The sequence below is a fragment of the Myotis daubentonii genome, chromosome 3, assembly GCF_963259705.1.
Source record: "Myotis daubentonii chromosome 3, mMyoDau2.1, whole genome shotgun sequence".
Taxonomy (NCBI): domain Eukaryota; kingdom Metazoa; phylum Chordata; class Mammalia; order Chiroptera; family Vespertilionidae; genus Myotis; species Myotis daubentonii.
Window position 1 is genome coordinate 144321756 of NC_081842.1, and position 27273 is coordinate 144349028.

Genomic DNA, 27273 nt, shown 5'->3' on the forward strand with positions numbered 1-27273 from the left:
GAAATTCGAGATGCTTCTCATTCTGCATGAAAGGAAGCTGTGAGTACAAGGGGAAAAAGAAGATCATGCAAAACTCAAAATCCTTTGTAATTAGTCCCTGCTTGGTATTATGGATTTTGGAGAAAACAGTATGTATTTGTATTTTTCATTTCTACTTAACTTGATTTTATAATCTTCCATATTTGGCCAACTGCTTTCTGAGGACATATTGTACACATGTTCTGATGCTGTTTGAAGCCCCTGTGAGAGAAAAGAGTTGATTGAAAGCTTTCAGTTCTACTGAAGTGGGTGGCCAAAGAGCTGGGACCGAACAGCTGCCGTCCACCCATTGAACTTTTGTCATTTATGAATTATTTTCCATGCCATCTGGAGCAAGAATGGTGCCATGGTTTAGAGAAACTCTTTGTGGGGTGCATTCATATCCAGTGCTTATATAATTTGCTTATTACCACATTCTACTGAAGTTTTAAAACCTTTATTTGCTTGAAGGCTTAAGATGTAAATAAATATGAGTGATTTCTTTGAATGTCATATTAAAGACACTCCCTCCACCCCTACCAACATTTTCCCCTCCCTCTCTCCCTTCCAATGACTACATCCTGCCTGCTTTCAGCTCCAGTGGAAAATACATTAATCCCAGAGTCTCCATGAGGTTTCCTGTTTGATGACATAATCAGAAAATCCTCCTCACATTGCCCTTGGGGTTGCTGCCTGGATGTTATGTTGTCCTGGTGGGTGTAACTCAGCCATCAAAAAAAAAAAAAAAATCAGCACAGGTCATAAACTCAGAGCCTGAAATGCATTTATATCATGCTAAAAGAAATAAAGCTGTGGGCATGTCTGCAGCATTAGTAGGGAATTTCATTAATGTGCAGATTCTAGCTAGCATTGAATGCATTAGCTGGTGACTTCTATACATATGGCATTAGCTGGTACAATGCCACCCACAGGAGGTGTTTGAACTGCTTCAGTGTAAGCTGTTAGACCACATTTTCTGGAAAAATACTGCAAACTAGATTTTGGTAGTATTGATTTAAGTTAGATTCTCATCCTCCCCACTATATCTGTTTACCTAGTGAGTTTTGCCTTTGGTTTTTGACCAAAGGAAGCTGGGACAAAGAAACGTATTGGAAAGGGTAAGAAATAGAAGAAGGGGTTACATTTTAAAATGAAAAAACAAGATGGCATCTAACATGTAAAATGGTTTGTAAAAGTTCTGAAGTTAAGATATTGTGGGGTAAAAAACTTCAGTAGCTGTGAATTAGTTGGATAAGGAGAAACTGTGTTATAAAAGTTGATCCAAGAATATGATATTTAGATGCCAAAGGGCATGTACAGCTTCTCAAGTTTAGAAATTATTGGCTTAGGCAATCGAACATATGCTCAAATATGGATTTTTTCTTCATGATTTGGAGACTTTTTCATGTTTTTTTTGTTGTTGTTTTGGTAGGCTGCCATAACCCTCCATTTGGTTGACTTGGATCTGGTACCTCCTGCCTTGGATCTTGGAAGTCCAGGCTTGATTGGCATTTGATCAGGGTGAGAACTAAGAGCAGGCCCCTTGGCAGGATTTACAAGCTCTAGATGCAAGCTGCCTCCATGATTATTCCTCCTGTTGTTGTACTCTTATGTCTAGTTCAGGGGGTACTGGTAGGAGAAAGAAAAGATGTTTCCTGTTAGAGTTTCTTTGGAGGGAGCAAAAGAGGAAGAAGGGGGCTTTAGCCTCAGCCCCAGTGAGTTGAAAGCTCGGGAAGATGCCACCATTGGTACCTTTTTGTATCAGAGATGTTATCGGGTTTTTCATATTATAACCTAAGCAACAATATACCTTTCACAGGTGCTACCCATGTGGTTGGGGAGTCTGAACTACATAACACTAAATTGAAAAAGAAATGATATTCCTTTAGGTCTATTGTGAACATTTTTGAATTTTATAACTCACTACTGGATGAACTCTAAATCTTATAATTCCGGATTTCAGGTTCTCGGATTTGTTTTCTTATGTAATGGCTGCATGTCCAAACCATGAACATATAGTTCATTTAAACATCGTATGGCTTGTATAAGAATAATGGTTCCATCTATCTCTGCCAGGTGGAAAAGGATCTTCTATCACATCTGATGGGCGAATCACTTTTTATACTGATAGCATCTCTTCCAAATGTCATCCTATTTGAGTACAATTGATGACAGAGAATCCACTGCTTTCCTAAGTCCACTTAGTCTTTGGATACTTCACATGCTTATATTGGTCAGAAATCTGTCAAGTTTCCATTTATGGCGACTTTGTACTATACCCACTTAGTTAAACTAAAACTATAATTTGCAGAATCCCTTTCTCACACAATTCCCTTGTGTAGTCCTTGGCTAATTTGGGGCACAAGAGAAATGTGTGCAGTGTGTTGGAGGCAGAAGGGAAGGGCCAGCCTGTTTTCATGCTCTGAAGATTGGAGTAGGGAGCCAGGCGCTTTGCAGCTCACATGTATTATCATTTATCTCTGGGCCCCAGGGCAGGTGTGGGGCTGCCCTTGGGTCTCCCCTCCTCCATCTCCTGTACATCTCTGTTGGCTTCTCCAGGTCCTGGACAAAGTGTGCAGATTTGCAGTAAAGGCACCTTTTCCACCTCATCACCCATGATGTAGTTGGTTAGAGACATGTTTTCCTTTTTCATCTCCCTTAATATCTAGCTCCTCTTCTCAATGGCTCACCTGCTTGAACTATAGCAATTTCTGGCCAAACAACAGACACAGCTCCTACAATTGGTATAACAATTAACTCCTTTAATAAATTTTTTCACATATCACCCACAGTGATATACGTCACTTCCTTAACAAATCTAATAAATTATTGGTCTATTTCTCCCCCCTCATGACATACATAGTTTAACTTGTGACATATATTTGAAGATAGCTGTTGGTCTCTTATCTTTCCTAGTCATTGTTGCCATTTCTCTAATTTAACAGCTATCATTTCTTCTAGTATTCTTGATAGAAGAAATATGATTTCTTCTTCCTTCAACATTGTGATAAATGCTTTCTAGTTATCCTCTATCCCTCTTACAATTTATCCAAAAGGTTGAATGCTGTTGCCCAGGTGGATTGTGACCAACGGAGTGAAGGGGGTAACATTCTTTTTACTCTAGATATGAAATGTAACTTGGATTAGCAAATTTACCATTTCATAAATCTCACTATGTTGAATGATTCAGAGCATCTGTATGACAAAATGGTACCCATCTGGGACTCTATTCTTGTCATTTCTCAAATATTTCCCCTCACTTCTATTTGTCAAGGTCTGTCTGGATCCTGCATCTGTAGTTGTTCTTGTCCCAGGCTTTGGTCAAAATGTGAAGTCAAAAAACTTGAGGCTATATCCCAGCTCTACTATTTTCTAGCTTTGTTATTTGAACTGAGTAAAATAACTGCAATATCTCAGTTTCCTCATTTGTGAAATGGAAAATAAAATGTTTAAACTCCCTCATTGAATAGTTACGAAGATAAGAATAATATTGCCTATAGGTGTTGGGATAAAAAACAATAATGCAATCTGAAAATATAAATATTCCTCTATAGGCTTCAGAGTCATTGGTTAAAAAATGGTGAAGCAATAGGACCAAAGACAAAATATCTCTAGGAAACTTGCACAGAATGGCAACTATTGGATGTTGATGCCAATTGATTAAAATGTTTCGTGTAACTAAGCGCCCTAGCATGCAGCCCATATTTTTACATTTTGTGCGTTGGCATGAGAACCTTTGTTAGGTTTCTTACTCAAGTTCTAGTGAATTTTATCCAGTGACTATCCCTGGCCTGCCAGCCTACTAGCCTTGTCAGAGAAAGAAATGAGGCTTGTCTTGTCTCTGTTGAACCCCCACTGTGTGCCAGGATTGTCACTTTCTTTTCTGGGTTTTTACAACCATTCTTTGAACAGTTTGCCAAGAGTGTTTTCCAGGATCAGCACTAAATGCACTGGTGGTGTGTAGTACTGGTATTCTCTCTCTGTGTTTTTCTTTCCTTTTCTTTTCCTCATCTCCAGTCTGCTGGCACGAATGCTCTTTCTCCCTCAGTGTTTACAAGAGGGAAATTCAAGAGCAATCAACTTTTTGTTTGAGTCCAGGTTGCAGTCACATTGGCTTATCTCATCTTTGCTGAGGTGGTGGTAGATCCCAAGCAGCCGTGAGCTGCGCTTACTATTGTTAAGTTAAGAATAGTTAAAATCCATGTAATTGGAAGACCTTAGAAACCTATGCCTAAATATTATAAATGAGTATAAAAATCCAGTATTGCTTTCAGTTTCCTTATGAAAGCAAAATCAACAACACAAAAAGCCAAATATATATTATTAAGGATATTTTAATAATACAATTTTATTGCTAAAAAATGCTGTTTTATTTTTTATTTTTATTTTAAGTGAAGAAGAGCATAATAGAAGCCCATTACATGAATTTTTTACTTTGCCCTGTTAATTTAATATGGACATGGACAAAGGATGAAATGATTTGCTCTTATGGTTTTGTTCAAAGCAATAATACTAATAAAACTGGCTATTAAGAAACTATTGTATTCTATGCTATGTATTAGACATTTTACATTTATTACCTCATTCAGTACAATTACTCTGCAAAGTAGGGGTTTACCAATTTTGGAAATGAGAAAACTGAGACTCAGACAATTTTAGGAAAATGCTTAATAAGTGCCAAGCTGGAATTTGAATCATCTGATTCCAGAGTTGCAGGTTTTTCCATTACACCACAATGTAACTTTGAGTGACATTTTCCATGAGATTTTTAAGTTTTTTCTTATTTAATATTATGATGACTGAGCTGAGTGGCCTTTAACTTGGGCCATGTCAGTGGGAATTGCTTTAATAAAGCTGTTATATTAATAAGTTGAGTGATTGTTGAGTTGGACTGCTTTATACATTTTAGATGAAAAACATTTACCAATGAATAAAGAGCTGCCTTTTTCAATTGCTGGTCATAAGTAGAGATTCTGCTTTATTTATTACAAATCAATTAATGGTCCTTTCCTCTAACACCCCATCAATCAGTCCCTCGACATTGCTATTGATAAGGATACCTCACCAAAAGAAATCAATCGTCCTTTGTCATTTTGACAGGAATTAGCCATACAGGTGAATTAATCCAGAATGCAATAGAGAATTACCTGCAGGCTATGGCCTAAACCTAATTTTGTAAAATCAAAATTGTCATAAGAAATTTCACAATCGATGATAACAAAAGGCTTTGCCCCTTGATCCCATAAGAAGGCTTAATTTGCCTCCCCAACATGAGTTGGAACCACTTTTGTTTTTTCATTTGACCACTCGGGTCTCATTGCCAGATGCTGTGGAAAGGCTTGAGTTAGTGTGTACTCTGTTTCCCAAGGCTTGGTTGGAATTTAAACCATTTTAATAGGGGACTGTATAAGAAAACCTAATGTAATGCCTGAAAAATGTACAGTTGCAGATATGCATGAGGCTGCTTTCTGGCTCTGCCACAGGTTTCTGTCACAGTGGTCCAAAGGAGAATTTTCATTAACACAGGCTCACCAGAGGAATGTTTGAACCTGTACGAGCACAGTCCAACCAGAGCCCTATGCATACAATATTACCAATAGCATGTTGGAACGCAGCAACCCCAGAAGCTGCATCTTTGGAATCTTGTTTGAAAGGGTGATTGCAAACATGTGAGTAGTGACCACGATTATTTCCAAAATTAGAGTATGCTATTTCCATAGTACTTATGGAAATTTATCTTTAAAGAAGTTTAAAGATTAGACATTAAGAATCCTCTCTACTTAGCTGTATGATATAAAGTATTTAGGAAACATTTGTGTTTCTCCTAATTCATGTTTATCCCCAGGTTGAAAATTTAAAACATTTTTAGCCCCTTCCTTTGAGGATATTGCCTAGCTTTTTTCTTTTCTTCTTCTTCTTCTTCTTTTTTTTAAATATATGTCGGTCAAGTCCTTTATTAGAAACTCATCCAAATAAGGTTTACTTCTGAATCCTGGTGTTTAGATAGCTTTGGGGAAACTGTATTTAACAAAATGACAGTACTTATAGTAAGACAAGTAAGCCTGGAGTGTTTTTTATTTTTCACTTAAAGAAAATATTTTAAAGTTACCATTGTTTTTAGAAATATAACAGTGGTTTTATATACTTGTTTGTCCTGTGATGTATTTGGAAACCTTTCAAAAAAAGGTTTACATTTTTATGGTATATAACCTTTATATAAATCTTTTTTAAAAATTATATTTATTGGGGTGACATCTCTATATATATACTAGTAAAAGGCTAATATGCAAAGTGTCCTCTCAGGAGTTCAACCAGGAGTTCAATCGCTCACTATGACGTGCGCTGACCATCAGGGGGCAGTGCAGAACGAAGGAAGGACCCGGTTGGCAGCCGGAAGGAAGGCCTCGGCCAGCAGCCGGAAAGCCCCGATCGGCTCTGATCACTAGCCAGCTCTAGAGACCCTACCCGTGCACGAATTTCATGCACTGGGCCTCTAGCTAATTAATAAGATCATATAGGTTTCAAGTGCACATTTCTATGACACATGATCCACATATTGCATTGTGTGCCCACCACCCAAAGTCAAATCATCTTCTATCACTATATATTTGGCCCTCCTTTACCCTTTATTATCCTCCTCTATATAAACCTTGATGTTAGTCTCTTTTTCTGGCTATTCCTCAAAGAAATCTCAAATACTGGTTCAGTTCAATTTGCTGTAGGATAAGTTTTAAGATAATTTGTTGATCTCTTGATATTACCCAGTACATGACACCTAGAGGTAGAGTAAGGGATTAGTATTTGTTTTAGAAATTGTACCATTTGTTTAAAAGTGGTGTAGTTCTGCCCTAGCCTGTTTGGCTTAGTGGATAAAGCATTGGCCTGTGGACTGAAGGGTTACAGGTTCAATTCCAGTCAAGGACATATGCCCAGGTTGTGGGCTCGATCCCCAGTAAGGGGCGTGCAGGACGCAGCCAATCAATGATTCTCTCTCATCATTGATGTTTCTAGCTCTCCTTCTCCCTTCTCTGAAATCAATAAAAAATTTATTAAAAAATATTTTAAAGGTGTAGTTCTAAGATATGATTATACTATCTTCAGCCTCTTTTAGTCAGCACTTTGTGTCCATGAAAAGAAATGCTCTGTCCATTTTCCATAAGTAGTAGTCAAACTTTCACCTAATTAAAAAAAATTGTTTTCAGCTTGCTTCTACTTACATAAGCAATCCTATAAGTGACTGGTATTTTGAATCAACATAGTGATGATATTGTTAACATTATTTTAATTCCAAATGTGAGACCATATGCTGAGTCATCAAATAAGTCTCTGCAATTTAAAAGGAATTGAAATCATACAAGATATGTTCTCTGACAACAGCAAAATTAAATTAGTAGTTCATAATAAAAAGCCTCCTAGAAAATTCCTCCACATTTGGAAATTGAACCACACACTTTTAAATAACTCATTGGTCAAAGCAGAATATATTTTGAAATAATAATAAACCATATCCAATATATCAAAGTCTCTGGAAGATGCTGCTAAAGCAATATTTAGAGGGAAATTCATTGCTTTAAATGGTTCTTTTTGAGAACAAACTAAAGTTGTAAAAACATACAAATATAGTTGGTAAAACTATTAAGAAATTCAAAACAAAAATCAGAAGAGTGGTTACCGGGAGGGATGAGGATTGTGATCTAGGAGGATACCACAGAGGGACTACACATGTTCAATTTATTTAACTGAAGTGTGATATGGGTGTCTATTATGGGTTGAATTGTATCCCCCCATATTTATGTTGAAGTCCCAACCATTAGTACCTCATGTGATGCTATTTGGAAATAGGATTTTTATATGGATGACTGAGTTGAAATGGGGCCTTTAGAGTAGGTCCTGGTCCAATCTGATGTCCTTACAAGAAGTGGAAATTTGGGCACACAAAAGATATTCAGTGACACACAAGCACAGAGGGAAGAACACCTGAAAGAAGTAGCTAGAGGATGGCCCTCTACAAGTCCAGGAGAGATGCCTCATAAAAACCTAACCCGGCAGGCACATTAATCTTGATCTTCCAGCCTCCAGAACCGTGAGAAAATAAATTTCTGTTATTTACAACACCCTGTCTATGGTACTTTGTTATGGCAGCCCTGGCCGACCACTATTTTTAAAATATGTTTTTATTGATTTTAAAGAGAGAGGAAGGTGAAGGGAGAGAGAGAGTGAGAGAAACATTGATCTGCTGCCTCTTGCACATCCCCAATGTGGATTGAGACCACAACCTAGGCATGTGCCCTGATCTGGAATCAAACTGAAGAACTTTTGGTGCATGGGATGACAGTCAACCAACTGAGTGACACTGGCCAGGGCTATAGTGTCCATAGTTTTAAAAAGTTTTTTATTACACTTGTCTTTAATATTTTTGTATCTGTTTAATAATTTATAAATAAATTGTAAATGAATAAATGGATAATATATTGAGCCCAAGGTTGCCTTTCTGTGTCAGAGCATGCTAATAACATTTTCAGAACCCTAGTTTTAATATTTAAACTTACAGGAGTAGCTGTGTGTAAATATTTAAAATGTGACAACATTGTCACTTGTGGTAATTTTGCATACCTCAGAGAAAATCTAAAGCCCTTATGACACATGCCAGTACAACACGCATTAGCTGTGTTATTACTAGTGCTGCTGGCAATATTGTGATTATTTATTGCAGTTTAGCTTTCTTGAAAGGTGTAGGGTCCAAAATGAATCTCACACAGTAGACCTTGTGAAAAGGTTAGTGAGTTAAATTTGAGAATATAGCTGTTTCCTATTAGCCTGAGGTTAAAACATTTTGGAGTGAGAGAGACTATGTGTCCTCTTGGGGATGGACTGTTCTACCTCCACCTCCATCATGGTCTCTGCCTTCAGCTACAGATAATGAGAGATAAATTTCTCCTTCCCAGCTTACCTCTGCGTCCATGTATGTGCATACTTAACATCAGGCATATATAAATTGGCATTTTTTGGGGGAATGACATTAATAGTCAAAATGCTGTTGATGGAGAGATGAAAAGAATTGCATGTGAATGTGCTGTTATTAAAGAGCATATGGGGATTGAGCAATATTTTTCTAGAAATTTCTAAATAAATCTCTCTTCTTCCTCTTTCCTCTCTCTCCCTTTCTCTCTTTCCCCGTCCTCATGCCTGAGATTCTAGAGTTAAAAATGTACTATTTGGATTAAAGACACTGTGGTCTCTTCCAAGAATTTATTTTTATATGCTGAACATCTTGGAAAGTAAGACCTTGCTCCGCATGAGGGAACGATCCATCATATTGCTTTCCCATATGGTAGCCGGATTGAGAGTGGATCTGGAGAGGTGGCCACAGGTTGGGCTCAGGAGTCCTCTGTCCAGAGCATATACCCTCAGGGACTTCTTCACTTCTCTCCAGAGTATCTGAACTTTGTGTCTTCATTTTGATAATAGTAACCTGATGTAAATACATTCTGAATCATCTGAATGGTAATGTTACATCTTCCCAGAAAACTTTAGCACCTGTGTTTACCTTTGTGCCAGCCCATAAGTAGTAGTCTTTGTTTCTTGCTAATGATTGATTTATAAATGAAGAATTTCTACCAGGTTTAGGCTGGATGACACCCTTTTCTGGCATAAGTTAGAGAAAAAGTGACAAGAGAATTGAGCCATCCTGCTGCCCTAGTAACGTAAGCACCCTTTTATCAAAGGAATCTTGGTTGTAGCATGAGTGCCATAGTCAGGCTGCAAGTGACACATTTGTTGTAGCCAAACCTCCTCTATCACATGCAATTAATAGTGTTAAATTGTGTTTTATAGCATTTCTTGAAATCTTCTCATACATTTACTTTGGCTTTTTAATTGTATAAGGCTTAGAAGCTTAAGGAGGTTGTGTCTGGTGTACATATTTTGAAGATCTAATAGAATATTTTAGGTCAATTCTGGGAGTATGTGGAAACTTTTGTAGATTACTCAAATTTAAGAAATGCTGGCCTGGTGTGTAGCAGAACACATCAGAATGAGTGCTGGAGTGCGGGTGAAGGAGGCCTGGGAGGAGACAGGGTGGTTAGAATGAGAGCTTTGATGGTTGGGGTTGAAGAGGCTATGGTAAGCTCTTTTGTAGGTGTCCTGGATGAATAAAAGGGGCTTAAAACAGGATTTCAGTAGGTTCTCCCCCAAATTTGATCAAAGTCATAATTGGGCCCATGGCAGGCACTCTGCAGGAACTGTTAAATGATGGAAGAGCTATCTCAAAATAATTTGACATCTCTCTCCTGGATTATTTAAAAACAAATACATTTCTAAAGAGATTTATTATGAAAATTGAGGTCAATGATTTCTAAAAAGAAAGGTGAAGTGGTGTCAGATCCTTTCCATTTAGCTACTGGCAGGTCCACAGGCCAAAGGTGGGGTCTTACGCTTGCATGGGGAGCAAATGGAATCAGCAACAGTTAGGCAGGAGGGCAGAGGGGCCACCAGAGAGGGTGACTCCCACACCCCATGTATTTGGTAGAGTCTTGTGCTAATGCTGAATTCCTGTGTTTACACTGCTGTTGAGATAAAGCAATTTTATTTTTATATCCTTTTTAGTTCTTCATTAACTAATCTCACCTTTAGTTGGATTCAGAGATGAACCAGCTTTCTATCAATTTCTGAGAAAGGGATTGTGTCCCCAGGTTCTCCCGTAGTTCACACATATTTGCAGGAAAGGAACTTGAGATAAATGTTCTTATCATCTTTTAATTTAACAGAAGTATAACCCTGTCTAAATAAAAATGCCAATGTTTTTAAAAATAAACACAGGTTAGAAAGTTAACATATCGCTGATTATCTCTATGAAATAGTACTACATAAAAATAACAACGACAGCAGGAAGTAAAGCATGAGAGGCTGTGGTTTCTGGGCCTTTTTTGGCATGTTAGTATCCTATCAAACACGTATCCTGCAAAACTAAGGCATTTTTATTATACTGGATTTATATATGACCAAAAAAAAATTAAACTCACTTATTTGAATAAATAATAGAATTACCACTAGATTTCATTGAAGATGTAAAATTGCTTAAGGTTCTATGTATGTGTTTAAGTATTTATATTTTATCACGTGGATTACATATATAATGAATAACTTATGTTTTATACATAATATCACATGTACAAGGAGAAAGTTTTCAAAATATACCGTAATACAAAACTATTTTTATTTTGTGTGTTTACCTTTTAATCCATTTTTTTACCTATACTCTGTGGTGGGGAGAGCTGCAGGGGGTGAAAATCTGCTCTTTCCATCTCATGGAGAGTGTTGACTTCAGCAAGTTGATCTGAAGCTGGAATTTGTTTGCAGCTTACATGGTCACTTCCATTTTAAACACCAAACATCAAACACCAAAAAGCAATGCTACTCAACAAAAAAGCGTAGGGCAGGAAGTGGGGAAAAGAGAGAAAATGAGACTTGAGAAAGTAACAATACTGATCATTTGTATGTGAAATTAAATTAACTTCAACGAAATTAAGTCAGCTGCCCTGGTTGGTGTTACTCAGTTGGTTGGGCATCATCCAATAATGCATCCACCTCAGGGTTGCTGCTTTGATAAGCCCCCCTCCCCCAGCTTGATGGGGGGGCGGGGTGCAGGGGCAGTAGGTGCTTCCCTCTTGCCTCTTGCATTCTTTCATTGATGTTTCTCTCTCTCTCTCTAAAAATCGATAAAATATTTTAAAAAATTAAGTCACCTAACAAAAAAGTAAAAATAAAAGATATTTTGGAAGGCATGAAACCAATATGAGAGCCTAAGATAAAAAAAAAAAGCGATGTTGAGTTTGAAGTATAGAAGAAGATACAGGAAAGAAAGCACAGATAATAACTGGAAATGTCACCAAGTAGGTTTAGGTTTCAGATCTTTCCTTAAATGACACCCATTAAAACTTTGTTAAACTAATTTACTTTTATTTGATAATGAAAGAAGTTCTGAATGTATTGTTATTTTAAGAAATTTTCAGCTAGAATAGGATAAAAATGTGTGCTCCTCCCTCTTCCCCATAAAGTATTCATTAATGGATTAAATGAAATGAAAGAACAATTAGGATCTAGATTTTGCTTTAGCAACTTATTCCTTTGACTAAGAGACAAAAACTGCTTTCTTTCATGTTCAAAGTGATTCTACATGGACTGACCTGTGCATATGTAGGTGATGCTAAAACCATGTTTAGATAAAAACATAAATATGTACAAATGAATGACACTGTAACACACACATAACTTCCACAGACATGCCAACATCAAATTGTAATTTAGATGGCTTAATGAAATTCTCAGTGATGATTTGACTTAGGGACCTCAGATATTTCTTATTAATAAACTCCCAGAGCAAGCCTTTTCTGTTGCTCTTGCTATGAGTAAGCGAGTGACAGCATAGAATAGTGTTGAAGGGTAGGCATCAAAGGGGACATGGTGGAGATTTGCGTGTGTGCTAATTATCAGCAGTCACAGCGTTTGAGGTATGTCTTTTACTTAGATCACGGGGATGTAATACAGTTAACGTATATTGCATGCTTTCTGTACTCAGTGATGTTGAAAAGGTGTCATGGGAGTTACCTTCATTGAAACTTCACAACAGCACAATGGTCAGATGAGGAAACCAGTGAAGCTCAGATACGAAATTTCTCCCCACCCTCTCCCGGGAACCTAGTATCCTGGAGCTGGCATTTGAATTTGGGTCCCTTGCTGGAGGGTTTTCACCAATCCCCTTTGCTGCTTCTCCAGGACAGGCTTGAGTGCTAGTGATAAAGGTCGGAGGTGAGTTTCAAACAAGCATTGTTTAATTTGGGGTTAACAAAATTCAGGGGAGAGGAAAGATGCCACTATATGGAAGAGTCCCACAGGAGATGGGGTTTAATTTCAAATGCTGAGAGACTAAGCTGAATAAAAGATTGAAGCTTCTAGCACGGGGAATCGTCTGAGCAAGTATCTGTTCAGGACCTGGGAGGAGATGTACTTGCCTGGAGCGGGGGCTTTGTGTGGGGGAAGCTGAGACGTCAGTTCTGCATTGCTCATCAGAGTTGTGTGTGTTGATGGTGACGAAGGGAAATTTGGGGTCAGATTCCTAAATCATGGATGCTGAGCTCAGGAGTCTAGAGCAGTGCTTGCCAAGCTGTGTTCTATGCAGTCCTGGTGTCCCAAGAGCTTTCTTGTGAAAATGCATTCTGTGGTCAAATAAATGTAGACAACACTTCACAAAGTTTGTACGAATTTCTCAGTCTTGAATTTACTATTTTATACCGTGTTTTCCCCAGAAGGAAGAATCAGAGCACAGAATCTTTGTTTCTCAGAATCCCCATGAACAGCTACTCTGCGTGCTAGTTCTGTTTCGTGCTGTTGGAAAACACTGGCTCAGACTGTTCTGTGCAGGATGAGACATTAAAAACATTTCTGAAGAAGGCAATAATGAGAAAGTATGACTTAAACTTTTATGCTGCTTAAGACTGCCTGTAGTTTTTAATTCTCTTAGGCACAGATCCAAGCAGCCAATTTTTATAAATACAGAGAAGTCCTAAAATTTCATGGAATCCCAGATTCACTTATCAGAATGGATTTTGAGATTTCTTTTTTACTTTAGTGTTTTTAAAACTTTAAATGCTGAGCTTCTGGCTTCTGTTGCTCTCCTTATTGACACCGAGTTTGAAAGACTGTTTCCTTATTGATCTCATTTATTCAATATTAGCATTAACTTGGGCATTAGGAACGGAAGAGAGATGCAGACGGAGGGAGAGAAACATGACCACCACCCACCCCCCCAGGTTTCCTGAAGCATTCTTCACACCACATTGGTGATGAAGAAAGGATTTACGAGGACCTCATGTGATAGATAAGGCCATGGTGAGACTGAGGCCCTTTCCAGTCTCTCAGGCAGCTGTTGCTAAAGCTTTTAATGCCATTTCTGGCACCCTGGTCTTAAAACTCCACTCTGACACTTTGGTCCGGTTGAACCATGTGACACACTTAGCACTTGTGTTCTGCATTGTCAACTCCAGATGATCACAGGACTGTTCCCTCCTTTTTTGAAGTAGACTCACATGGACAATTGCATTTCTTCAATACCCTTGCTTGCTTTCTTCTCTGCCTTTAAAAGCTGTTTTTAGGATCTTGTTCTCTATGTTTTGAAATAAGGTAGCAAGGAAATGTCTTAGGTAGAATTAACCAAGGACCACGAGCCAGACATTTGTATCATTCTTTTAAACGCATATTTAGACTGCAGTCATGGAAAATGGGAGAAAAATCAGGAGGGTGAATTGCAGAATACATCCCAAAGTTTTCTTAAAAGCAATACTGCATTTAGACCAAACTCAACTTTGAAAAGTGGATAAATGTGTGTCAGGAGAAAAGGAAAAAGGTGTCCAGGAGTGTGTTTCCAACTTGTTTTTTAGTATCACTTACTCTATTTTTTTTGGTCACCCTAAATGGTCAAAAGTTTTTCTACAGTCAACTGGAATCCTTTTTAATTAAACTGTGCTTAGAAAGTGTGTGTCTGAGGGTGTATTGCTATTTTCTTTGGTTTGTTTGTATCTGGTACTCTTGGAGATTTTTGAAATAATCAAGAGACACTTATGTCATAGACAGTGTTTACTGTCTTTCAACAATAGTTTACTTTTTTTTTTGTTTTGTTAATGGGGCATGTGGTGTTGGAGCATGTATTTGAGAAACAGGACAGACAGCATGGAGGTCGAGAGTGAGGCACTGAAATCCTTCTGCTTAGATTCGAGGCCTGGCTCCACTTCATACTAAGGATGTAATTTGGGGCAACTCACTCAGCCTCTCTGGACCTTGGTTTCTCCTTTTATAATACGGGGTTGGTGATAATAGAACTTAGCACATATGTTTTTTGTAGATATTTAAGAGCTTAGAATAGTATCAGATACATAAGTATTAAATAAACGTTGGCCATTATTACTAAATAAATTAATAATAAGTGTTAGGCATTACTTTTAGATTTTATTATTTGAAAACGTGGTTTCCTTCTTATTTTTGGTGGGTTACTGCAGGAGGGGGAAGAAATTAGGCAGGAGGGCAGTGTAATTATTATTTTTCTTAATACACTGGGACATCTTTAACTGGAAGATAGGACTTGAGTGTTATGTTTTTATGTGTATGCAGAAGCCATATCACTTTCCCCCAGATAATGGCAAGCTTCAGAACTCTATGCAGCTGTGGATGTGACTTCTAGCTTTGTGTTCTCTACCAGAAGTGTTATCAGAAAGGGGAGCTGGCTCTGAGTGGGTCTGCCTAGGGCCGGCTGGTAGTGTTTGGTTCTTGACTTGGTGCAGGAAAGATTTTACAACATGAGTCCCTGTGATTTTGAGAGTATGTTTATTAAAGCTGGGGACATTGAAACAAGGGAGGGCCTAGGATAGAAGACACAACAGGAAAACTTAGGTGGGGCTGCTTTGGTTCTCTAAAAAGTCAGAGAAAAGGGGGCCTTGGAGGTGGTTTGGAGGTTTAGCCCGGGAGGAGCCACCACTGCCCAGTGCCCTATGGTTGCAAGTCTCATGGGACCCTTAGAGTTTAGGAGACTCATGCCTGTGGGAGAAGAGGAGGCGGGGTAGGGAAAAAGCACAGGCTTGGCTCTTTGTTTTGAGGGTTTTTAGAGGCTGAGAGTTTAGGAGAGATCTTAGGGGAGATCTCAGTAGAATAGTCATCAGCTTTTCCAGGTGTGCTCTTCCAGGGCCCTAGTTTCCACTAATTGGTCAGTGCCAGGGCAGGGGGGTCATTAGTCATTACAGTAAGTCCTGGCTTCACCTACCTGGTTTTGCTGCTTTTCTGGGCCTGGAGCTGAAACACAACTGAGGCCTAGATGTTATCTCTAGGGAGGTAATTGCTGTATCTGGCTGTAAATTGCTCAGCCAGTTTGTTTAGCTACTTGTCTCAGTTTCCCCATTCCACTTGCTAAAGAATTTCCCCAACTTGTTACTATCCTTCCTCAGAAGGTTGAAAATAACCTGAGAAAACATTTAGTTTACCTTCCCAGTTTGAGAAACCTTCTGTGGCTTTTTGACACTAAAGTTTACAATGTTTATGGTCCCCCAAAACCATAAACATGAGTGCCAATGGCTGTTATTGTGGTTGTCAGTGATTAGGGGGAAGGGGCCCTACAAATTCCAGACCCTGTTGGTGACAGTGATTGGGATTTTTTGTTTGTTTGTTTTTGTTATGGTGTTAAGTGATTAAAAATCAGGTTATTAGTTAACCATAATACAGTTACATAGCTAAATTCCACAGAACTGTATTTAATGCCATTACTGACCATAAAATTGATAGTTTGATATTTTAGGATGACTTTTGCTTGTTAGATGTTTGTCTTTGACATAGTTTGAGAAATATGTTCCCTATATAAGTCCAATCTCATCTCTGAAGCATTCCCAAGTTTTTTGGTTTAGAATTTTTCCTGATAGTTTGCCACTAAGTCAGAAACTGTGATGTGTGTTTGAGACATTCCAAAACCTTTTGAGTCCATAGCGCCTACATTCTTTCTCTAAATGATTTCTCTACATCTGTATTATTATTTCAGTTTCTTCCCAAAGTGATGGCATCTAAACCTGTATCTTCAGCCTACAGAGCTCACATTTGTTTTCTCCTCTCCAGAAGGCATTTCATCCATGTAATACTATCCCCACCTCAAATTCAGTGTCTTCAAAACAGAATAATTTCTCAAACTATGTCCATCTTCTTTCTTGCCCATTGGTGCCTTAGTAATGACATCCTTATTTTCCTGGTTACTGATCACAACAATTTTGAACTTTCCCTAGCCTTTATCCCTTTATCCTTTTAGCCACACAGTCCCTCAAATCCTTTCATTCTTCATTGGTACTCTTTTTCCCCAACCATCCATCTTTCATCTTATGTCTTCTTTTTTTTTTTTATTAAATATATTTTATTGATTTTTTACAGAGAGGAAGGAAGAGAGACAGAGAGTTAGAAACATCGATGAGAGAGAAACATCGACCAGCTGCCTCCTGCATACCCCCCACTGGGGATGTGCACGCAACCCAGGTACATGCCCTTGACCGGAATCGAACCTGGGACCCTTCAGTCCGCAGGCCGATGCTCTATCCACTGAGCCAAACTGGTTAGGGCATCTTATTTCTTCTTACTTGGTCAGGAACTCATGGCTTCATGCCTAGATTATTAAAATAGCCTTCTAACTAGCCTCTGAGACAAAGATATTCAGTACTCTCTTACCTGTGTAGCTTTTAGATTAAAGCCCATAGTTTATGTTTTCCTCCTGATTAACACTGAGAGTGGTTCGAAGTAAAGCCCAGACTCTTCAATCAGCTCATCTGCATTTGGTCCTACCACCATTTGCCATTAACATCTTCTGTTTTGCAGCGGAAACTTTTTTTTATGCTTAGTGTCATAACTTTATCACACCAGTCTCTTTCTTAACTTATTTTGTTCTAATCATTTGGGATCTCCTCTTCCCACATTTCCACTCATCTATCTTTCATCCATTTCTCATGAACTTCATTTCAGTTCATGTCTTCCCATTGTCCTTCAGATATACTTCTGCACTTAAAAGCCTATAACCCAGTGGTTCTCAACCTGTGGGTCGTGACCCCTTTGGGGGTCGAACGACCCTTTCACAGGGGTCGGCTAAGACCATCCTGCATATCAGATATTTACATTACGATTCATAACAATAGCAAAGTTACAGTTATGAAGTAGAAACAAAAATAATTTTATGGTTGGGGGTCACAACATGAGGAACTGTATTTAAAGGGCCAGAAGGTTGAGAACCACTGCAACCTTTTTTTCTCTATCTCTTTTATTGCCTTGTAAGAATACCTAACTGTTACTGTCCATTTTTTTAAATTTCCAGTTAATATTTTTCATTTTTATATTTGCATGTTTTATGTTTTTCACTTAATCAGTTCTTAACTCCCCAAGGGCAGGTATTATTGCTTATGTGGATATTTTCTCTCAGAATGATTTATATAGTAGGTACTATATAAAAACATGTGGAGTGAATCCATGGTTAATATTTGGGGGAGTCAACATATGCATGACTTTGCTTGGGATCAGATGAGATGTTATGAGGCAGCATTATATGAGTACTATGCAAATGTAAGGTGGTGTGATTAATTCCGGGTATGTTTTTGGCTTTTGTTGATAGTGTCCTCCATTCTGGAATATCACCACTGACTGAACTTCTCATGACCCTGAAGTTTAGACAGAGACACTGTGATAGATGTGTTTTCATAATAGGTCTTACACATAAGATCTAATTTGTTCATGTTTGTTTATTTACATATATTTTACTAGGTCGTTTATGTATTCAATTTGGATATTTGTGAGTCTAAAAGCTTCATAAGAGAGACGTGCTATTTTATTGTCACCTCTGCATGCTGTGGGGTCTTCATTATGGGGCTAAAGAACTTTATTTATCTCTAAACTCATTGGTTGAGGACTGAGATTATATCAGACTCTTTCGCATCTTCACAGTAAACCTCACTGCCTTCCCACACGTCATCCTTCCCAGACTGTGTAATCTGGAATTTCAGATGCTCCCCCTCTAAGCCATTTCCACATTTCAGCTAGTAGGAGCCATGACAAATTACAGGCTAGAAGGGGAGTTGCTTACATTCTGTAATAGAGCACTGTACACCTAAGCATTTTGTTAGAAAGGAGTACAGAATCTAGAGCTGATATATAGCATACATTTTCTTCCCAGACAGATCTGTGTCCTTATTAATTTTTTTCTCATCCTTTTTTTCAGGTGTCTTTGTTTGTGAACATATTGGGCTTGTTGCTCTCTTTGTAAATCTGTAGTTACTGCTCTGGAAAAGTCTAACTTGATGTCCTCTCAGAAGTATTCCCTCTTTTCCATCATCAGACCATCCCGGTGTCCTCCCTGAACATCCTTCTCAACTGCTCCTGATGCGTGCATAGCTGTTCTCTGCTGTCCATTCCATCAGATGGCCTCAAAGCTAACAGACAGAAAAAGAAAATAGCTAATGGTAAGAATTTTTTTCCCCTCTTAGAAAATGTCTAATACATTTACTTTTAAGTGCTGCCAATGCAAGGTTTTTCTTATGAGTAGATGGTATTTCAAAATGTTGTTTTTAGAGTATTAAAAGTTTAGGAACTTTTTGGGGATCCCTTTTATGGTGGTGGGTCAGGAGGATGAAGATGCAAGAGCACATTATAGATAACTTTTTCAAATATCTCACATTTTGGAGATTCTGAGTTTTAGATCTGAGTTCCATTGACTTCTAGTGTCACCCATTGCATAACCCATCAATACCTTAAACTCAGCATAGCCAAAGACGAACTCATTCTTTCTGTTCTACCATAACCTTTTATTTTGTGTTCTTCAAAGATGGGTGTTGTCATTTACCTGCTGCCCTCATGCCCTACCAGCCACTCATTCCGTATTCAAGTATCCTGCCATGTCTTCTAAATATTCTTCTAATCCATCTCCATTTTCTTATTCTTATAGCTCCAGCTTTGGCTGTTTCAATTACCTTCCTACTGGGCCATACAGTCTGATGTGGATAATCCTACCCTGCTCCCACTCTCTCAAAAAAGGTCTCATTGAGTTATTTCCCTTATGGGCTAATGAATACAATTGAAGCTTTTTAGCATTCCATGTCCCAGCTGTCTCATTTCCATAATCTTTCCACACCTGGATCCACTAATGTCTTTGATTTCATGGTCTAGTCATGATCCAGTTCCTGAGTCAGTCCTGATTGAGCCAGGATGCATGTAAATGTTTTCCATCCCCCTCTTCCCTCTTCCCAGGTCCAATGGGCACTTAAAGTTATGCCACCACCCTGGATCAGAAATTCAGTGGCTCAGTGATGTCCTCTGACTTGCTGAATCTCTACTAATTTCCTCCCTAGTATTCAGAGTGAATTTCCTTTCCCCATGTGCTGTGATTTGGTGGCTGTGATTTGCATTTCTTCCATCTATCTTGACCTAATCTGGGCTTTTATTTGGATCCTATTGCCAAAATTTGGCTAGTTACTCAGTTTAGTAGTCTAGCATATCTTTAATGCTTCAACTTGGACTTCAACTTCTTGATGGTTGAGGTGCCTGAATTATTTTTATCAGGACTGGTGATTGTGACACCCAAGAGCACCTGAGAGATGATTGTTTGCTCACTGTGTGCATTAGTTTTTTATGACTCCAGTAACAAATTACCACCAATTTGGGGGCTTAAGACACCAGAAATTTAGGTATCAGCTCTCTCCAGAGTCCTAGGGAAGAATCTGTTCCTTGTCTGTCCCACCTTCTGGTTGCTGCTGACATTCCTTGGCTTGTGGCTACATCACTCCAATATCTACCTCCATGGTCACATTGCCTTTTCCTCTTCTCTCTCTAGTCAGCTCCCCTTCTGCCTTCCTCTAACAAGCATACTTGTTACTGCTTGTAGGGCCCAACTGGCTAATCCAGAATAATCTCTCTCCATCTCCAAATTTAATTTGATCATTGAAGGTAGTATTTACAGATTCCAGAGATTAGGACCTGTAATCTTTGGAGGCCCTTATTCAGTCTGCTGCACTGTGTTTTACATACCTAATTTGGGCTTGCTATTTCTCCTGGAATCCCAAGTCCTGACCATTCCTGAATCATGGTTATGCTTGTCACCCCCTTTAGCAAAACTGTTTTCTATCGACCTCACCGACCCATAGAGAATTGGCCTCAGCAATGCTGTCCATTTCCCCAGAGCCTGTCTCATGCCTGGGGCAGGTGTCACCTCCCCTGCTTTGTTCATTTTGCCTCAGTCTGATATCTTGAATTATAGGAAATATCAAGTCTCTTTTCAAAAAGTCATCCTGTGATGCTCCCTCTCTCTGCCACAAAGACCTTGCTATTCAGGCTCTCCAAGATTGTCTCCACAGTGCTTCATGTAGGACATACTGATTAGGACATACAGAGACATGCCCTGAGACATGGGCTGCTGTCTCCTTATCTAGAAAGCCCCTTTCCTTCTTCCGTGTATGGTGAAATAGTGCTCATTGTGTAAGGTCTTGTCCAAGATTTTCTTGTTCAGATTTTCTGAAAATTTCTTGAACTGCACCCCTCTCTCCTTTTCCATGCAGAATCAATTATTCCATCACTTCTTCTTCAGCACTCTGTTTGTGTTTAATTCTTAACCCATTATATTCTACTTTATTGTGTCTACGTCTCCTTCTTCTTATACTGAGTTTCATGAGAACCAGGAATAGGATATTTCTCATCTTTTTTATTTAAACCTGACACATGACCCACAATAAATGCTTGATATAATATATAATACTAGAGGCCCGGTGCACAAAAATTTGTGCACTCGGGGGGAAGGGGGGGTCCCTCAGCCTGGCCTGTGCCCTCTCGCAGTCTGGGACCCCTTGGGAGATAATGCCCTGCTGGCTTAGGCCTGCTCCCGGGTGGCAGAGGGCAGGCCCAATCCCTAGGTGCAGCCCCTGGTCGGGCTCAGAGCAGGGCTGATTGGGGAGTTGGGGCGCCGCACCCTGTCATGCACAGAGCAGGGCGGATTGGGTGGTTGCGATGCCACCCTCAGTCACGCTCAGGGTAGGGCCAATTGGGGGGTTGGGGCGCCGCCCCCTGTCACACTCAAGGCAGGGTCGATGGGGAGGTTGCGGCGCCACCACCTGTCATGCACAGAGCAGGGCCAATCCGGAGGTTGGGGCGCTACCCCCTGTCACGCACAGAGCAGGGCCCATCAGGGGGGTTGGGGCTCCATACCCTGTCACACACAGAGCAGGGTGGATCAGGGGGTTGGGGCACCGCCACTGTCACACTCAGGGCAGGGCCAATGGGGAGGTTATGGCTCTACCCTGTCACACACAGAGCAGGGCCCGGGGGGAGGGGGTTGGGGTGCCGCACCCTGTCACACACAGAGCAGGGCCGATCAGGGGGTTGGGGCGCCGCACCCTGTCAGACACAGAGCCACACGGCGATCAGGGGATTGGGGAGCTCCCCCGTATCAGGCACAGAGCAGGGCTGATCAGGAGGTTGGGGTGCCTTCCCCTGTCACGAACAGAGCAGGCGGATAGGGAGGTTCTGGCCCCACCCCCTGTCACACACAGAGCCGCAGGGCGATCAGGGGGTTTGGGTGCTGCCCCCTGTCACGCTGATCCTGATGCCGGGAGGCCTCTCAGCTCCGCTGATCCCGGTGCTGGGAGGCATATTACCCTTTTACTATATAGGATAGAGGCCTGGTGCATGGGTGGGGCTGGCTTTTTTGCCCTGAAGGGTGTCCTGGATCTGGGTGGGGGTCCCCACTGGGGTGCCTGGCCAGCCTGGGTAAGGAGATGATGGCTGTTTGCAGCTGGTCACACACCCTTCAGGGTGGGGGTCCCCACTGGGGTGCCTGGCCAGCCTGGGTGAGGGGATGATGGCTGTTTGCAGCTGGTCACACACCCTTCAGGGTGGGGGTCCCCACTGGGGTGCCTGGCCAGTCTGGGTGAGGGGCTGCGGGCTGTTTTCAGGCTGGTGGGTGACCGAAGCTCCCAACTGCTCCTTTTTTTCTTTTATTTTTTTTTTTATTTTTATTCTGGGCCAGCTTTAGCTCTGGCTCCAGCTCTGAGGCCTCTGCTGCTAAAAGGAGGTATCTGGTTTGTTTGTGTTCTATAATCGAAACAATGTATAACTACAGCTCTGAGATCCCGGCTCGCTGAAAGCAGGTTTCTGGGGTTTTGTTTAGCTTCTATATTTGTTACAATGTTTCAAACTGCAGGCTCAGAGGCCAGCAAGGCAGGCGGGGAACATTGGTTTCCTCTGTCACTGAAGCAAGCAAGCCTCATGTTAGTTTCAAGCTGCCTGGCTGCCAGCTGCCATCTTGGCTGGCAGTTAATTTGCATATCGCCCTGATTAGCCAATGGGAAGGGTAGCGGTCGTACGCTAATTACCATGTTTCTCTTTTATTAGATAGGATAATAAGTGTGTGTATTTGATCAGTTTCAAATTTTCCATAATTTAGACTATCTTAGGATATATGGATATTTAATAATCTATCAATTTCCTATGAACCTCCAAATAATTGTTAATTTAGGTGGCTTTGTACAGTTCATTTTGGCTCTTGTTCCCAGTACAAATTGGTTTAACATATTCTAATTTATATGTTCTGTGCTTAAATTTTATTCACTGTAAGGGGTCATTACACTTAATCCTCTGGGGAAACCAGTTTACTTTAATATGAGACTTTAGTAGACGTGAAAAACTACCAGTATAATGTTGACACTTTATTGTCTTTTTGTAGATTTAGACATTTAAGCAGGAATCTGGAATTTTATTTGTCAGGATTGCTTCTCTTGAGCCATTGGCTATGTGTTGAAACAGTACTGGGGCTTTTTTAATCCCCCCCTTTCCCTGGATGCTTTGTTTGGTTTGAGTAGATTGGAATTTCAGCATCATATTTTGCACCTTTTCACTGGAAGCTGTGTGCAGAATTGCCCACTACCTCCCTGATCCTAAAAGTACTGCCCTGTGAGTTATTAGCCCTGTTGCATTGCTGGCATCTGTTTCCTATTTCTAGGAGTTTTGTAGAGAGTGCCGGTATTTTATTTCATTGCATGTCTTATATTTATGGGAAACTCAAAGGGCTTTTGCAGATTTTCTTTTTTGGTATCTAATCTTCTAACAGCTCTCTGAGGTAGGTAGCGTGAAGTTTTATCTCCATTTTGCAGGTGCTATAACAGTGGTATCACACAACTTGATGTAGGCCCCATAGCAGGTCAGGGTCCAGTGGAAACCAACTCCTCAGTTTTTCAACCTCCGTTTCAGTGACCAAGGTATCAAATAACTTAATTTTAATTTTAACACCTATTCCATTTTGTTTTTGCATGAAATATTATTGTCAGCACTTATATGGTAGCCAGTGGTCCAATTTTAGTATTATTTTTCCATCTTCTGCATCCTATAATCCCTTCTCTTTTGTTACACACATACACACAGACACACACACACACGATACTTTGTTTTTACAATAAGTGTATAAATATACTTTGTGTGTATAATAAAAATATACTTTCGCCCTGGCTGGTGTTGCTCAGTTGGTTAGAGGGTCCTCCTGAGCTTCGAAGGGTTATGGGTTCGATTCCTGTCAGGGCACATACCCAGGTTTTGGGTTCTATCCCCAGTCAGGTGCATTCAGAAGGGAACTAATCAATGTTTCTCTCTCACATCAATGTTTCTCTCTTCCTCTCTCTCTCTAGAATTAATGATGAGCATGTCCTTGAGTGAGGATTAATACACATACTCTCTCTCTCTCTCTCAAAATTATTTATATACAAAGTTGAAGTTACTTGGTCAGGGGACTATATGCATATATATGAAATTTCAGCTTTATCAGCTTATTTTTCGTTTTGACTAACATTTTTGTCAGTTGAACATATGCTATAGGTATTAGCTAGAGATATGAAAATATTTAAAAAGACATACAACCCCCAACAGTGGAAAATGAAAGAAAGTAAGAAATACAATAAATTGAACAGCAGGTACTCATTAGTAAGTGAAATAAGTTTTAAAATTTAATTCTTTCATGCAAAGGACAGTTACCCCAAAGTGAGCTTATGCTATAACTTCCATATACTTTTCCTCAAATATTAGTATTTTTTTTATCTCTCTTTCAGAGGGCAGTTAATACATTTTTTTAAATGTAAAAGTTTACTGCAAATGTTAAGTTTTTGGTTAGATTTGCCAGTCTTCAAAGGGACACCTCATGGGGCTTTGTGTCTGTGTTGTAGGGTGTGTGCAAGGCTTTTTCTTCTTCAAGACTGACTTCGGAATGCCCTACGCTTTTGCCAAGTGGCATTAATTTTCCTTCTGCTTCTAGAGCACTGGGCTGCCTGGCAGGGAAGCCTCCCAGTTTCTGGAGGCTGAGGCACAGGGTTGGTTTGTTGCTGTGGCGTGGCGGTGATGCAGGCTCCTGCACAGCTGCTGCAGGACTCAGCCTCCAGTCCAGACGGTGCGAGGTTTTCTTAAGCCCTGAGAGGGGATTTAGAGCACCTGGTGGGGGGAAGCAAGGCGCCACCCCTCCGCTTTGTCATCCTCTCCTCCCACCCCCTGTGCTTCTGAGAACCACCCAGCTGCAGTGTTTTTGCCTTGAAACCATTTGGAGCGGCTGGAATGGAGGCCACCCAGAGCTTCTGGGAGCAGCTGTGGCTGCAGGTCTCCTATTGGCCAGAGCAGAGAAGGCTCTCACTTATCTCCACTGAACACGGGTGGTCACGATCCCTTAGGATAAAGCAATTTCTCACTGTCTGGGGGTGGAAGCTATTGTCCTCCTTTCCAGCTTGTTGTTTGAAGTCATTTTGTTAGGCTTCCGGCTTCTGCTGACTCACAGACACACACATGAAAACTCCCTCCCTCCCCCACCCCTTCCCTCCCTCATCCCCATTTAATGGCTTTTGAAATAACAGAAGATAACAAATCTCCCTGCGAGGGCTTAAACAGTAAGTAGAAGGAACTGTTCACACAGGTCCACAAAGTACGAAAAACTTCATCCAGCCTTCCTCTTTCCCTGCGAACTCTATTTCCTTTTCTGTTCCTGTCTCCCTCCTTAAACATTCTGGCTGAGCCCCAAGCCTAAATGTGGCTCACATATGATTACAGACACATCATTCACATTGGGGCTCTTTGTAGATGAACAAGTTGGAGGGTGCCATTTTTGTGTCCCCAATAGAAACTTCCCATTTCAATGAATATTTTATAAAGACACTTCTCCACCTACCTCTCTCATTTGGGCTGAACTGTAATTAAAATGAATGAAGAACTTGATTCCTGGTGTGTGCACCTGGACTCTTTGTGGAGTCTCTCTTAGCAGTCTCTCTCAGGATTTCTAAAGCAGAAGATCAAGCTTATTCACAATAGAAGCTTCTAGTTTTAGAAACCGCACGGATAGGAGTACTGTAATTTGCAAGATTTGGCAGGCCATCAATGAACCCAGTAGCCACAGTGACCAAGGCTGAAAATGGAGAAAGTCAGCTCTCCTTCTTAATTACTTTTAAACCATGTTAGCACATTCTCAGGGTCAGGACACAGTTCCCATATTTCATTGTAGTGATTTTTTTCTTGCAATAAAATAATGTTCTTCAAACTAGAACCAGGGGAATGGTACATGAACAGTCTCAAAGAGGTCAGAAGGGAGAGGGGTGCATGGGACTGGATAAGAGAAGGTGAAGAGAGTAGCCACAGAGCATAGATACACAGACACAGACAGCAGTGTGATGAAGGCCAGGGGAGTGGTGGTGGGGGCGGGTGGAGGTGGGCAAAGGAAGAAAAATGGGGGACATCTGTAATAGTGTCAACAATAAAAAAATAATGTTCTCATGTTGTTTTAGCACAAACAGGACTTTTTATTCATTGAGGAAAAATCGAAAGAGTGTGTAGACAGCATTCCTACATGGTAGCATTATAAACTTCCTACATGTACTCATTGTGTACTTAGAAAATTCCCAATAGATCAGATCCCTTTTGTGTGGGTCACTACTTGCCCAACTAAGTAAATGACTTGACCAATAACATGTACACCTTTCTCAATGATATTTTAGACTAATATAAAGATTTAAAATAGTCTCCGTCCTCTAAATTATTGTCCTCAGTTCATGAAAATACTGCCAAAAGGGCTGGAAAACCATGTTCTCATGTTTTGCAACACAGCTCCCAGGACCGTAGGCTTCATTATTCTTTATAATTTTCAAAACGGACTGTTCTTTAGGTAACCATCCATTTCTAGACCATCTTAAAACAAGCCACAGACTGATACAGATATTCTGCCAGTGTCTAGGCAATGGAAGGTTCTGGAAAGTAGATCATGTTCCCTTGGGTGGTAGGTATGATATAAATTTTAGATGCGTTTGTGTTAGACGTAAACATATACAGCTCCTAGTACGAAAATCAGAAAACTTTCAATTTCCCTAAGGCCCACCTCCCTGTGCTGTGCCTTGAATGCAGATGGTAATAGAGGCAGGCTGTGTGTGGAAATGCTGGACATCTCTGCTTAGGTTAGAGCGTTTGCTCCAGGCCTCAGGGGATAAAGACAGAGGCTGGTTTTCTAGCTTGCCCTGGAGCCCTGGAGCCTTTGCAGACCTAGGTAATGGCCTTCCTGTGCAGGATCTTGCCTGCAGCCTCCCACAGTGCAGGGTGAGGGAATGGGGAGCAGAGGGAGGAGGGAGATAATTCAGCCTCTGCTAAATGTCAGGCACTGTGCTGGGTGCTGTCCATACATTTCACTGAGTCTGTACCACA

At 40.3% G+C, this 27273-nt stretch overlaps 1 long non-coding RNA gene across 4 annotated transcripts in view; it reads left to right on the forward strand.

The window, feature by feature from the left end:
- Positions 1-27273, forward strand: part of LOC132230772 (uncharacterized) — a 392295-nt gene that overhangs the window by 282348 nt on the left and 82674 nt on the right. For 3 of the 4 annotated variants that reach the window (XR_009451931.1, XR_009451932.1, XR_009451934.1), the window contains one exon: positions 18914-19037. This is a non-coding gene — a long non-coding RNA (uncharacterized LOC132230772). Of the gene's footprint in view, positions 1-18796; positions 19038-27273 lie in introns of all 4 variants that reach the window. The other variant, XR_009451933.1, reaches the window with a different exon arrangement.